Source organism: Zingiber officinale, chromosome 3A, assembly GCF_018446385.1.
Source record: "Zingiber officinale cultivar Zhangliang chromosome 3A, Zo_v1.1, whole genome shotgun sequence".
Taxonomy (NCBI): domain Eukaryota; kingdom Viridiplantae; phylum Streptophyta; class Magnoliopsida; order Zingiberales; family Zingiberaceae; genus Zingiber; species Zingiber officinale.
The window spans coordinates 103950518-103963602 of record NC_055990.1 but is presented as its reverse complement, the minus strand read 5'-3'; the positions used below and the strand labels follow the sequence as shown (position 1 = coordinate 103963602).

General features: G+C 37.5%; 1 long non-coding RNA gene across 1 annotated transcript; it reads left to right on the top strand.

The window, feature by feature from the left end:
• The first annotated feature begins 540 nt into the window (after positions 1 to 540).
• On the top strand, positions 541 to 2787 carry LOC122052206. The gene is made up of 2 exons (XR_006131940.1): positions 541 to 594; positions 2547 to 2787. It is a non-coding gene; the product is annotated as an uncharacterized LOC122052206 (long non-coding RNA).
• The last annotated feature ends 10298 nt before the right edge of the window (positions 2788 to 13085 follow it).

Below are 13085 nucleotides of genomic sequence, written 5' to 3'. Positions count from 1 at the left end.
AGTGGTACAATGCCGGGCCCAAGAGAAGTTGATTATTATTTTGAAGTATAAAAGTAAAAGTTTTTGGAAACAAATAAAACAAACATCAAATATGTTTAGAATTAGAAATTTTAGCTTCTTGTTATTTGAAGCATGCAGTATCAGTTTTCATTTGCTTCCTTATGAGTTTATTTTAGCATGACTATATGTCTTATCATTTAGTTGATTTCTTGCTATTAGATTATTTAGCATGATTAGCTTTATTTGCTTTTCAGCATGCTGTTATAGTTTTATTCTTATGAGCATGTTTAGCTTTACATGTTTAGTAGTTTTACATGTTTAGTAGCTTTATATGTTTAGTATGCTTCCCTTATTGGTTTATGAGCATAATTAGCTATACAATGATTAGCATTTCAGTTAGCATGATTTCCTTTTCTATTTACGAGCATGAGTAATTTTATATGTTGGCATTCAGTTTTAGCATGTTTTTATTTATATACATGCATATCGAGTTTTTGTTAAGCAAATTTTGCTTATAGACTGCACTTCCTCCTACTGCAGATAAAGGAAAGGAAAAGATTTAGCAAGGAAGGCGACAAGGTGGTGGTGATGAAGGTGTGTGATGGCTGGACTATGGAGAGATCCAGAATGAGCTGGCAAATTTCCAAGACTTTTCTGTTTAGTTATTTTAGTTCTCTTTTAATGCTATGATGAAGTTGAGATTGTAATTGAGTCTATTCCGCACTTGTAGTTTGGTATGTCTTATCGTTGGAGTTCTATTTGTTTACTATTGCTAGAATAGTTTCCTTTTAGTTATTGTGATATTATTACTGCGTGGTTGTGAAGTATTTATACCAGCCGCATGTGGCTGATGGTTTATTATTTGTTTGTATTATGGGAAATGGTCACCGGTACAGGGGAGATTCTGCCGAAATTTTTCGGTAGGGTTTTCCTAGAGATTTTTAATAAACCGGTTAAGTAGAGTTAGTAGATAAGTAACGGTCACTCTTAGAGAGTAGTAGTAGTAGTAAAAAGGGTGGTCGTTACATAGGTATAGTTCCAGTAAGGGTGAATTGGGAATTCGAAGTGGGTTCTCCAAGAGGTGGTATGGGCTATAGTTGCTGGTTTTTTTTTCTAGTTCTCCATTTATGTGTGCAAGCTTCTAGATTGATTCTTTCAAGTGTTTCTATTCTAGTTCCCTTTCATGTGTGCAAGCTCCTAGTTGTTTCTCTCAAGAGTTATGTAAATTATGTGCTGGACTACAGTATAACTCCCCTGAGTGTTTGCAACTTTTAGCTGTAAACTCCTGAAATAGTTATGCCTACGGAAAGGATAAAATGTGCAATCTTATGTTATGGTTAGGACTCGATTTAACTAGTGTTGTTTATGAAATTAGCTAAATTGTACATCACGTGATTTGCAGAACGTTGATTAAAGACGATTGACACGATCTACAAATAAAGGCGGGTACTTCTTACTTTGTCTCTTTAGTTCTTTGAACTTGGTGCATGAGCTATTTTTTGATAAGGACCGTTTTACCTTGACTCCACTCTTATTTTCTTGCACTTTATACTTCCACTCGAACCTTTGAGTTATTCGTTTCTATATCCATACAGTCTCTTGTTGTCATCTTTGATATTTAACAGATACTGGATATTATGTTTGCATGTTTTGATTGTTGTTTAGTTATGTTCTGTATTGAGCATGCTGGCTTCATGTAGCATACCTGATTCTTGTTTATATACATGTATATATGATGACTGTTGCATTTGGTGCATCATATCTTGGCAGACATGTCAACGATCAATTCTCCCTTGTGGTCGAGAGAGTCGTTGACCAGGGCCGCATCCTCGGCCACTTGACAGAGTGGTAGCTGGAGTTGATGCTGCTTGTCCTGTCGTGCTGGACTCGTCCACTTGCAGTTGGTGGTAGCTGGAGTTGCGAGCAGCAAGGACCCCCATTCGCTATGTAGCTAGTTAGCTACTCAACACCTGTCCATCTGGTCACTCGAGAGAGTGGCGGCCTTTGGGTGGTACAGTTGTCATCGATCCGGCCTCTCGACCATACAGGGGTCATGGTGCGAAGAGGTGGGCGGGGTGACCATCGTGCAGACGCTGTTATCATTATATCTGCTGATGCTGTTGTTGCTACTTTTGCTGCTATTGCTAGCTTATGCTGCTGTTGTTTGCTTCTGCTGTTGGTATTAGTTTATGTGGCTATTGCTCACTTATGTTGCTATGCGTACTTATGTTGAAATATGCCCTTGTTGTAGGTGTTTAGTCCTTGGTTTACTTATTGGAAGTTTGTATATACCTTGCTTATTTCCTCTGTAGTTATGAGCAGTACTGTAGTAGATTAGTACTACTTCTGAACTTCTATATCTAGCCTAGGATATGGTTTCAGGTATCAGCATTTATTATGGTTCTATTTTAGCATCTGCTATTTCCTTTATTAGACTGTATACTCTTGGCTCATTTTCTATTTGTTTATTATGTTCATGCACTATTTTTTCTTACCCGCTGAGTTCCATTACTCACCACCTCGCAAATTGGTTTTTCTTTTGCCAGGTAGCAGTAGATGATTGAGAAGTTGCTTGGAGAGTCCCGACTGCCAGTCCCACGTCACACTCAAGGACAACCCTTTTCGGTTTTACTTCTGTTTAGTGGTATAATGACTTTGCGTACTTATTTTCCAATAAGTTGATGTGGATTTTGGAGTCGGGTCTGGTCGTTACAAATATTTTAGTTAGTGACTTTGTTGGTTTTACATGTGTATTATTTTATGGTTTTCTGCTGCGTTTACTTTCAACTGTGTGGGCTGCTTTTTATACTGCGTGGTTGTGTTTTTTATTCTGTCCAGCCGAGTGGACTGTATCTTTTAAACTGCGTTATTGTGTGCTTATATCCAGCTAGGTGGCTGTGGATTATGTTTATATGTTGAGTATGTATGTATTTATTGCTTCAGATTGTCACCAGTACAGGGGAGATGCTGTCGGATTTTTGTCTGGCAGGGACAACTCTAGGGCGTGACAGCACCTTAGAGATATATAAAGGTGCCCTCTAGAGGATAAAAATTGAAGGTTGCAGGATTTATCATCACCAAAGATAAGGGGACAAATATTGCTTGTGGAGGCACCTCGAAGGGGGCTGAAGGCACCTTCCACAGCCTATATATGCCCTATTCGAGAAGCACACTACACACAACTTGCATACGAGCTTCAACAACATCTTCATTGCTTCGACTATGCTCTACTACTGCATTACAACTCCAAGGTATTCGACCGTGACCTGTAGACTGACACCGACACAAAATCCCAGTCAAACTCTACACTCTAAAATGTCGGTAATAATTTAATATTACTATACATTTTTATACTTGTAAAAGGAAAGTGTAGACTGTTACACTTTCCTAGTTCTTTGTACTTGTATTCAATTCCCTCTTCCAGCTATTCTTGAAGAGGTTTATAGTGGATTACCTATCGATACAATCTAAGGGATCATGGGTCTTGGAGTAGGAGTCGTCGAAGGCTCCAAACCAAGTAACTTCTTGAGTTCTTTTTCTTTTTTGTTTTTGTTTTTGTTTCCATTTCATTCCTTCGTACTCTTGATTTCAAAAATAAAAATATAAGTTTTCTAAAACTACGTGATTCACCCCCCCTCTCATATGCATAACGATCCTACGGAAGAATCATGTGTCAGCCCTACGAATCAAGGAGGTATAACAATTTCAATCTATAAAAGTAGAAAATCATATCATAAGCTTTTTGTAGGAAGAATGGAAACTACAAGAGTAAGTGCCCAAAACTATCCAAGAAGAAGGTTCAAGTGGCACCCGAGGTCAAGGAAAAATCAAAGGACGCTAGAACCTTAGTAACGAAGGGCAAGGAGTACATCATGTGTTTCTTGTGTAATCACAAGGGACATTATCAAATCATTGTCCAAAGAAGAGGTCCTCAACCAAGAATAAAGGAGGAAACTCAAGTCAAGGGGGAGCTTCTAAGGGCAAAACTACGGCACCATTAGTTAATGTTACTTATTTAAATCATGATAAAATGCATGCTAGAAATAACTTTCATTATTTGAGTGTTATTTATCATGAAAATGGAAAGAATGAAAAACCTAGGGAAAATTACAAGTCATTTCATACTAGAACTACTTTTCCTAATTATAGAAAGGTAGAAAACCAATTAGGCAAGAACACTAAGAAAATTAGATATATGCCTAAAAGGAAAAAAATGTTCAACGCAATCAAGAAAAATTAAAAGTTAAGAAATTAATGATGGAAAAGACTTGATAAATTAGAAAAGACCATTAGGATAATGACAAATACTGTCAAAGGGTCTAAGAAGCAAAACCTATGTTTAGGAAAACAAGGGTCATTTATGGACAAGAAGGGTTTAGGGTACAAATCCAAGTCCTAGGACAAATTGTGCTCACATCGTAGAGCTATGTGTTAGAGTGTATACTAAAAGCCTAGCTTTTGTAAACATTTATTTGTTGAAATAAAAGAATCACATTGGTCAATATCTGCATTTATTTGTTAAATGTAATTGTTCAATTAATTTATATAGTAGATAACATGGAGTGTGATGTCACACTCAGAAGATCATGTTGTTGGTTCTCTATAAATTATAAACAAGTTGCTCATGACTAAGATAGAAAGGAACAAACCATCAGAATAGTCGTAGTGTAATTAAATATTAGTTTATCTTGACTAATAAATTACACTGATACACTTTAAGTGTATTGAGTAGGACCATTTAGGTATATTTTTTTTGTACTAACTTAGTAAAAGAACTAGACCTTTGTTATTATGGAAGTGTGTGCTCTTATTCTAATATAATAACAAGCACATATATTTAATATTTATTTCTTTGACTTATCAAAGGGTGAGGTTTAGCTTGATAAATCAATATGTCTGATAAGTTGAGAAATGATATTACTTATAGTGTGTGTTGTTGATTATAGAAGGAATCTGTGTCCTAGTTATCTAGGTTGAGAATGTCTCCAAGAGGAGCTCATAAGGATTCCCATGTTAAACCCTGCAGGTGGACCTAGTCCGACATGACAATGAAGTTGAGTGATACTACTCTTGGAGCTAGATATTAATTAAGTGAGTTGTCAGTAACTTACTTAATTAGTGGACATTCGTAATCTTAAACACAGAGAGACTAACACACTCATGATAAGAAGGAGCCCATAATGTAATTTGGGATTGGTGCGGTAGTGCGATAATAACTCTTTAGTGGAATGAGTTATTATCGATGAACTTGAGTTGTGTGTTCGGGGCGAACACGGGATACTCAAGCTCATCGGAAGGTCAAAACCAATTTCTCCTCTAGGTCCCTGTCATAGTCTCATTATAGCCTCAAGTCCATCCAAATGTAAGGCTCTTCTTGGTGTCCAAGAAGGGGGCCGGACCATTGCTTGGTGACCAAGCAATGGCCGGTCACATCCTCTTATAGGGGCCGGCCCTATTGCTTGATGACCAAGCTTGTAGGGGCAGGCCAAGATTAATTCAAATAGGAGGGGTGTTTTGAATTTTTAAAATCTTCTCTTTGTAGAAAACTATAAGTTTTAAAAGAGAGATTTTAATTTTTTAAAACTTTCCTTATTTGAATTAGGCTACATGTTTTAATAGAGAGTTTTAAAAGTTTTAAAACTTTCCTTTTCTAATCATCCTCATGGTTTAAGAAAAAAAGGAAGATAAGTTTTAAAAATTAAAATTTTCTATCATCATGTTAAAAAAGAAAATTTTGTAAGAGAAGTTTTAAATTTTAAAACATGGTTTTAATTTTTAGAACTTTCCCTTTTTAACTCCTACTTTAGGAAAGAGAGCTTGTACAATTTTATAAGAGTTTTTCTTGTAAAATTTTATAAAAATAAAATTCCTTTTTCCCCTTGATGAGGTGGCCGACCACCTTGCTTAGTGCTAAAGCAAGTGGCCGGCCATATTAATTTAATTAAAATCATCACAAAATTAAATTTGGTGATTGATTCAATCAAGAGGAAAGAAAAGGAAAAAATTAAAAGGGAAAAGGAAAAACTCTTGGATGATTTTATTTTTTGTAAAAAGTTTTTTCATATTTTCCTTGGGCAAGTAATATAAAAGAAGGGGTGAGGGGGGCTTCATGAGACAACTCTTATTCTCTTGCTTGGAGATCCCTTGGTGGCCGCCCCTCTCCCTTCTCCCTTTCCCTTTGCTCTCTTCTCCTTGGTGATGGTGGTGGCCGAATTCTAGAGGAAGAGGAAGGACTCTTTTGGGTGGTGTTCATCTTGGAGGATCGTCGCCCACACGATGTCCAAGGCGAGGCGAGGAATACGACAGAAGATCTCAAGGTTATTAGCTTACAAAGAGAATGTATAACTAGTAATTTTCTTCCGCATCATACTAGTTATTTTCTATGTAAGAATTCTAAATACAAGAGGCAATTAGGTCTAGTTTTTCGAAATAGTTTTTCGAGTTTGTGTTTTCTTCTTTTTCGAATTTGTGATTCGATTGTTCTTTTTGGTTAACCTAGAGTTATTTAAGGAAATAAATATTAGCTTTCCTTAAAAGGCTTTGTTTAGGCGGTGGTGGTTGCTCCCATATCCAAGAAGGCCATGTGCCTCGCCATGCAGTCCTAGAAGCCAATTTTGGAAATTAATATTAATGGAATTAATAACTTAGGTAGATTTGAATCAATAGTGTTAAGTTCCGCTTGCGATTCAAATCTAAACCATTAAGAACAGATAAGTTAAATTTGGAATCAATGATGTTAAGTTCCGTCTGCGATTCCTAATTTAACTTCTAAAGAACACAATAGGTTATTTAAGGAAAGGTTCGACACTTGTACAAAAATTTTTGTACAGTGGAACCGATACATTTTCCTAGGACTAACCAACAATTGGTATCAGAGCTAGGGTTTGCCTCTGTGTATTTTAGAATTCAAATAGGTTATGCACATGTCATACATAATTTAGATAGAAAAATAGTAGGATGTGGTAACTCTTTGGTTGCAGGCTCCAACTATTATGGCTTATTGATATTGTGTGTGATTGGACCCTTGGACATGTCAAGAGCATTATTTGTGTGCATGATTGTATGTATAAAATACAGCAGGAGCTGTATTATTTTTAGAATTTTATTTTTGTTCGATCTAGAATACATGTACATTCCCTCGTGGAATATAGGATCGATATATGTAAAATTCTATTTTTGTTGTGGATCGGATTCTTGCGAGGCATGGTACTTTTGGGGCACCAGAGGCGCAGCGGAATAAGAAGCAAGATGGATGCGACAACTCGACCCGTTAGCGGTGGCTAAAGATGGTAGTAGCTAGCGTTGGAGCATACTGAAGACAGTGATGAAAAAGGCCATAATAGTTGGAAAATTAATTTCCAAATTTATTACTTTTATTTACTGTGATGTTTATATGCATGTGATGTATGCTAGATAGTTTAAAATTCCTCATTTTAAATAACTAAGTGGGAGAGGGATTTATTTTAATAAATTCCACGGTCTCCATTACTGGTTTGTAAGTGATGCAAGCAAACTTGCGCGTTGGCTCTGAGTGCCTTCCTCCATATCGGATGAGTTTGTTTGCAGATCACTAGATAAAACTTCCATTTAGGATAACTATAGGAAATTAATTAAGAGCATGTGATCTTCCCCATCGGAAGGGGCACAATCTTATTAATGGACTTAGTGTCAAGTAATGGTATACACTTAGGCACGTCTAATAGTATCCTCTCCATCGGAGTCACTGCTATTATTTTTGTGACTAAAGGAAACCAACTATTAATTTTATTTGTCAAAAAGTTAGGTTGACAAGATAATAAAATTAATGGGTTACACCCTCCTTTTACAAATGATGAATTTGTATATGTCCACACTATCGTGGCATACAAAATTCACGGTGTTTTGAGGTGTTGGTTAATTTAAAATAGTATTGTTTGAGGAATCAATATTATTCTAAATTTAGAGTCCTGATCAAAGTTATTTTCGTGATTCTTAGGATGGCTTTCAACCCACTGGCCATTATACTGAAAGAGAACAAACTTACTGGTCCCAACTATATTGATTGAAAAAGAAACCTGGACATTGTCCTTACTGCAGAAAGCTATAAGTTTGTACTGACTGAGGCTTGCCCTGATACACCTGATGGTGACTCTACCCCAGAGGAGATTGAGTATCATAAGAAATGGGTAAAAGCTGATGAGATGACGCGGTGTTACATTTTGGCATCTATGTCAAATGTATTGCAACATCAGCATCAAGATTTACCAACAGCTTATAATATAATGAACAATCTCAAAGAACTCTTTGGGCACCAGAGTCGGACTGCTAGGCAAGAGGCAATGAGAAAGCTAATGAGAGCCACCATGTCTGAGGGGACACCCGTAAGGGATCATATCATCAAAATGATGGCTTATCTGAATGAAATACAAGTCCTTGGAGGAGAAATCAATGGAGAAACCCAGGTCGATATAATTCTCCAAACACTACCCAGAAGTTTTGAGCAGTTCCACCTGAACTATAACATGAACAAAATAGAGTATACGTTGGCGGAACTTCTGACAGAACTACAGGCAGCGGAAGGTATATTTCGTCAAAGTTCTCAGATTCACTATGCTGAAAATGATTCTACTTCTAAGCCGAAAGGCAAGAAGAAGAAAAAACAGGTCTTTTCAGCGAAGAGAGCGAATAAACCTCAAGGACAAAAAGCTGGAATGAAGACGCTGAAAGGCAAGTGATTCATTTACAAGCAGACAGGGCATTGGAAGGCGGACTATCATCGTAGGAATCAGAACAATAAAGGTATATCTCATACTCTAGTTGTTGAAACATGTTTAGCGGTGTTATCTACCAGCACCTGGTGTGTAGATACGGGAGCCACTGATCATGTCTGCAATTCCTTGCAGGGGTTCCAGGAAACCCGACGACTAACTGAAGGAGAGATTACCATCTACATGGGCAATGCTACTAAGGTGGCGGCTGTTGCAGTGGGAGACGTCTACTTATCTTTTAATAGGAATAGATATTTGATTTTAAGAAATTATCTTTATGTACCCAGTTTTAGAAAGAATTTAATTTCAGTTTCTAAACTGTATTTGGATGGATATTCAGTTTCTTGTAGTAACAATGTGGTTATAAAGAGAAATAAGGTGATTATCTGTTCTGGTGCATTGATTGGTAATTTATATACTTTAAATATAATTTCTCCCACAAAGTAAAATATGGAAATTAATAATACATCTTCTAACTCTAATAAGAGAAAAGAACCTTCGGAAATGAACCAAACGCATCTTTGGCATCTAAGGCTTGGTCATATTAACTTAAGTAGGATTCAAAGGCTTGTAGCCGATGGACTCTTCGGTCCATTAGAGTTGGAAAACTTTCCAACATGTGAATCCTGCTTGGAGGGTAAAATGACCAAGAGACCTTTTAAGGCCAAGGGGTATAGAGCCAAAGAAGCGTTAGAACTGGTTCATTCTGATTTGTGTGGTCCTATGTCTATCCAGGCTTGAGGTGGTTTTGAATATTTTGTCTCTTTTATAGACAATTATTCAAGATATGGATACATTTACCTGATGCGCCGCAAGTCTGAGTGCTTTGATAAGTTCAAAGAGAACAAGGTTGATGTGGAGAAACATCTAGGTAAAAGTATCAAGACACTACGGTCTGATCGTGGTGGCGAATACCTCTTAGGAGAGTTTAGGAATTACTTATTAGAGGCCGGGATTCAATCCCAATTGTCCGCACCTGGTACACCCCAACAGAATGGTGTGGCAGAACGAAGGAATAGGACTCTTATGGAGATGGTTAGATCGATGATGAGTTATTCAGAATTACCAAATTTGTTTTGGGGATACGCTCTGGAAACAGCAGCGCACATTTTGAACTTAGTACCTTCTAAATCAGTATCTTCTACTCCCATAGAATTGTGGAATGGGCGAAAACTCTGTCTAAGACATATTCGGATTTGGGGTAGTTCAGCACATGTGCTGAAACTAGATGTTGATAAGTAAGAATCTCGTACGGAAGTTCGTGTGTTTGTGGGTTATCCCAAAGGAACAAAAAGTGGTTTATTTTATAGTCCTAAAGACCAGAAGGTCATTGTTAGCACAAATGCCTAGTTTTTAGAAGAAGACTATATAATGGATCACAAGCCCAGTAGCAAAATTGTTCTAGAAGAACTTAGAGAGGACACGACTACTTCAGTACCAACAGTACAAGATGAAGTACCACAAGAGACTGCAACACGTGTCACAAATGATACACAACCACAGACGGTGCCTCGTCGTAGTGGGAGGGTTGTAAGGCAGCCTGAGAGATTCATGTTTCTGGGAGAATCTTCGGACTTGATCCAGGGTAAACATGAACCTGATCCCCGGACATATGATGAAGCACTCCAAGATATAGATGCAGTATCTTGGCAAAAGACAATGAATTCTGAAATAGAGTCTATGTATTCTAATAAGGTCTGGGAGCTAGTAGAACCACCTGATGGTGTAAAAGCCATTGGATGCAAGTGGATCTACAAAAGGAAAAGAGGGATAGATGGGAAGGTAGAAACCTTTAAAGCAAGGCTTGTTGCGAAAGGGTATACTCAGAAAGAGGGAATCGACTATGAGGAAATTTTTTCACCGGTAGTCATGCTTAAGTCTATCCGGATACTCTTATCCATTGCCGCTCATATGGATTATGAGATTTGGCAAATGGATGTCAAGACAGCTTTCCTTAATGGAAGTCTTGAAGAAAACATCCATATGAAGCAACCAGAAGGGTTCATTGAAAAGGGCAAAGAGCATCTAGTGTGTAAGCTCAATCAGTCCATTTATGGACTGAAGCAAGCTTCAAGATCTTGGAACATCCAGTTTAATGAAGTAATCCAGTCATATGGATTTATTCAGTGTCCGGATGAGTCTTGTGTATACAAGAAGTGTAAAGGAAACGTGGTGGTATTTCTTGTACTATACGTAGATGATATTTTGTTAATTGGCAACAGTGTCAAGGTATTATCGGACGTAAGGGTACGGTTGTCCAAATAATTTGATATGAAGGACTTAAGAGAATGTGCACACATTCTTGGGATCAAAGTTATAAGGGATCGCAAGAAAAGAATGTTGTGCCTATTCTAAGCTTTATATATAGATACAATCCTTGCTCGTTTTAGCATGCAAAATTCCAAGAAAGGTTTCTTACCTTTTAGGCATGGAGTAGCCTTATCTAAAGAAATGTCCCCAAAGACATCAAAGAAGATTGAGGACATGAAGGCAGTTCCTTATGCTTCGGCTGTAGGAAGCCTTATGTATGCAATGCTGTGTACGAGACCTGATATCTGTTTTACTGTGGGCATGGTTAGCAGATATCAGAGTAACCCTAGACAAGGGCATTGGACTGCTGTAAAGCATATATTAAAGTACCTGAGAAGGACTAGAGATTATATGATAGTTTACCAAGCAGATGATTTGCTCCCTGTGGGTTACACGGATTCAGACTTCCAATCAGATAGGGACAATAGTAAGTCAACATCAGGCAATGTGTTTACTCTAGGAGGTGGAGCTATTGTATGGAGGAGTGTTAAGCATAAATGCATCTCAGACTCAACCATGGAAGCTGAGTATGTGGCAGCCTCTGAGGCAGCCAAAGAAGCTGTATGGCTCAGGAACTTTCTAATGGACTTAGATGTGATTCCTGGTTTGCCCAAGATCATCACAATTTATTGTGATAATAGTGGTGCAGTTGCAAACTCAAAGTAACCACGAGCTCATAAGGCAAGTAAACATATAGAGCGCAAGTACTACGAGACATCGTCAAGCGAGGAGAAGTTGTCATCGCCAAGATTGCATCAGAAGATAACCTAGCAGATCCTTTCACAAAGGCCCTTCCGGCGAAAGCTTTTGATCGGCATGTGGAGGGGATGAGAATCAGATGTAAGGCAACAGATATGACAGCTTAGTCTTTTAGTATAAGTGAGAGATTGTTAGAATGTATACTAAAAGCCTAGCTTTTGTAAACATTTATTTGTTGAAATAAAAGAATCACATTGGTCAATATCTGCATTTATTTGTTAAATTTAATTGTTCAATTAATTTATATAGTAGATAACATGGAGTATGGTGTCACACTCAGAAGATCATCTTGTCAGTTCTCTACAAATTATAAACAAGTTGCTCATGACTAAGATGGAAAGGAACAAACCATCATAATAGTCGTAGTGTAATTAAGTATTAGTTTATCTTGACTAATAAATTACACTGATACACTTTAAGTATATTGAGTAGGACCATTTAGGTATGTTCTTTTTGTACTGACTTAGTAAAAGAACTAGACCTTTGTTATTATGGAAGTGTGTGCTCTTAATCATAATATAATAACAAGCACATATATTTAATATTTATTTCTTTGACTTATCAAAGGGTGAGGTTTAGCTCGATAAATCAATATGCCCGATAAGTTGGGAAATGATATTACTTATAGTGTGTGTTGTTGATTATAGAAGGAATCTGTGTCCTAGTTATCTAGGTTGAGAATGTCCCCAAGAGGAGCTCATAAGGATTGCCATGTTAAACCCTACAGGTGGACCTAGTCCGACATGACAATGAAGTTGAGTGGTACTACTCTTGGAGCTAGATATTAATTAAGTGAGTTATCAGTAACTTACTTAATTAGTGGACATTTGTAATCTTAAACACAGAGAGACTAACACACTCATGATAAGAAGGAGCCCATAATGTAATTTGGGATTGATGCGGTAGTGTGATAATAACTCTCTAGTGGAATGAGTTATTATCGATGAACTTGAGTTGTGTGTTCAGGGCGAGCATGGGATACTCAAGCTCATCGAAAGGCCAAAACTAATTTCTCCTCTAGGTCCCTGTCATAGCTTCATTATAGCCTCAAGTCCATCCAAATGTAAGGCTCTTCTTGGTGTCCAAGAAGGGGGTCGGACCATTGCTTGGTGACCAAGCAATGGCCGGCCACATCCTCTTATAAGGGCCGACCCTATTGCTTGGTGACCAAGCTTGTAGGGGCCGACCAAGATTAATTCAAATAGGAGGGGTGTTTTGAATTTTTAAAATATTCTCTTTGTAGAAAACTATAAGTTTTAAAAGAGAGAT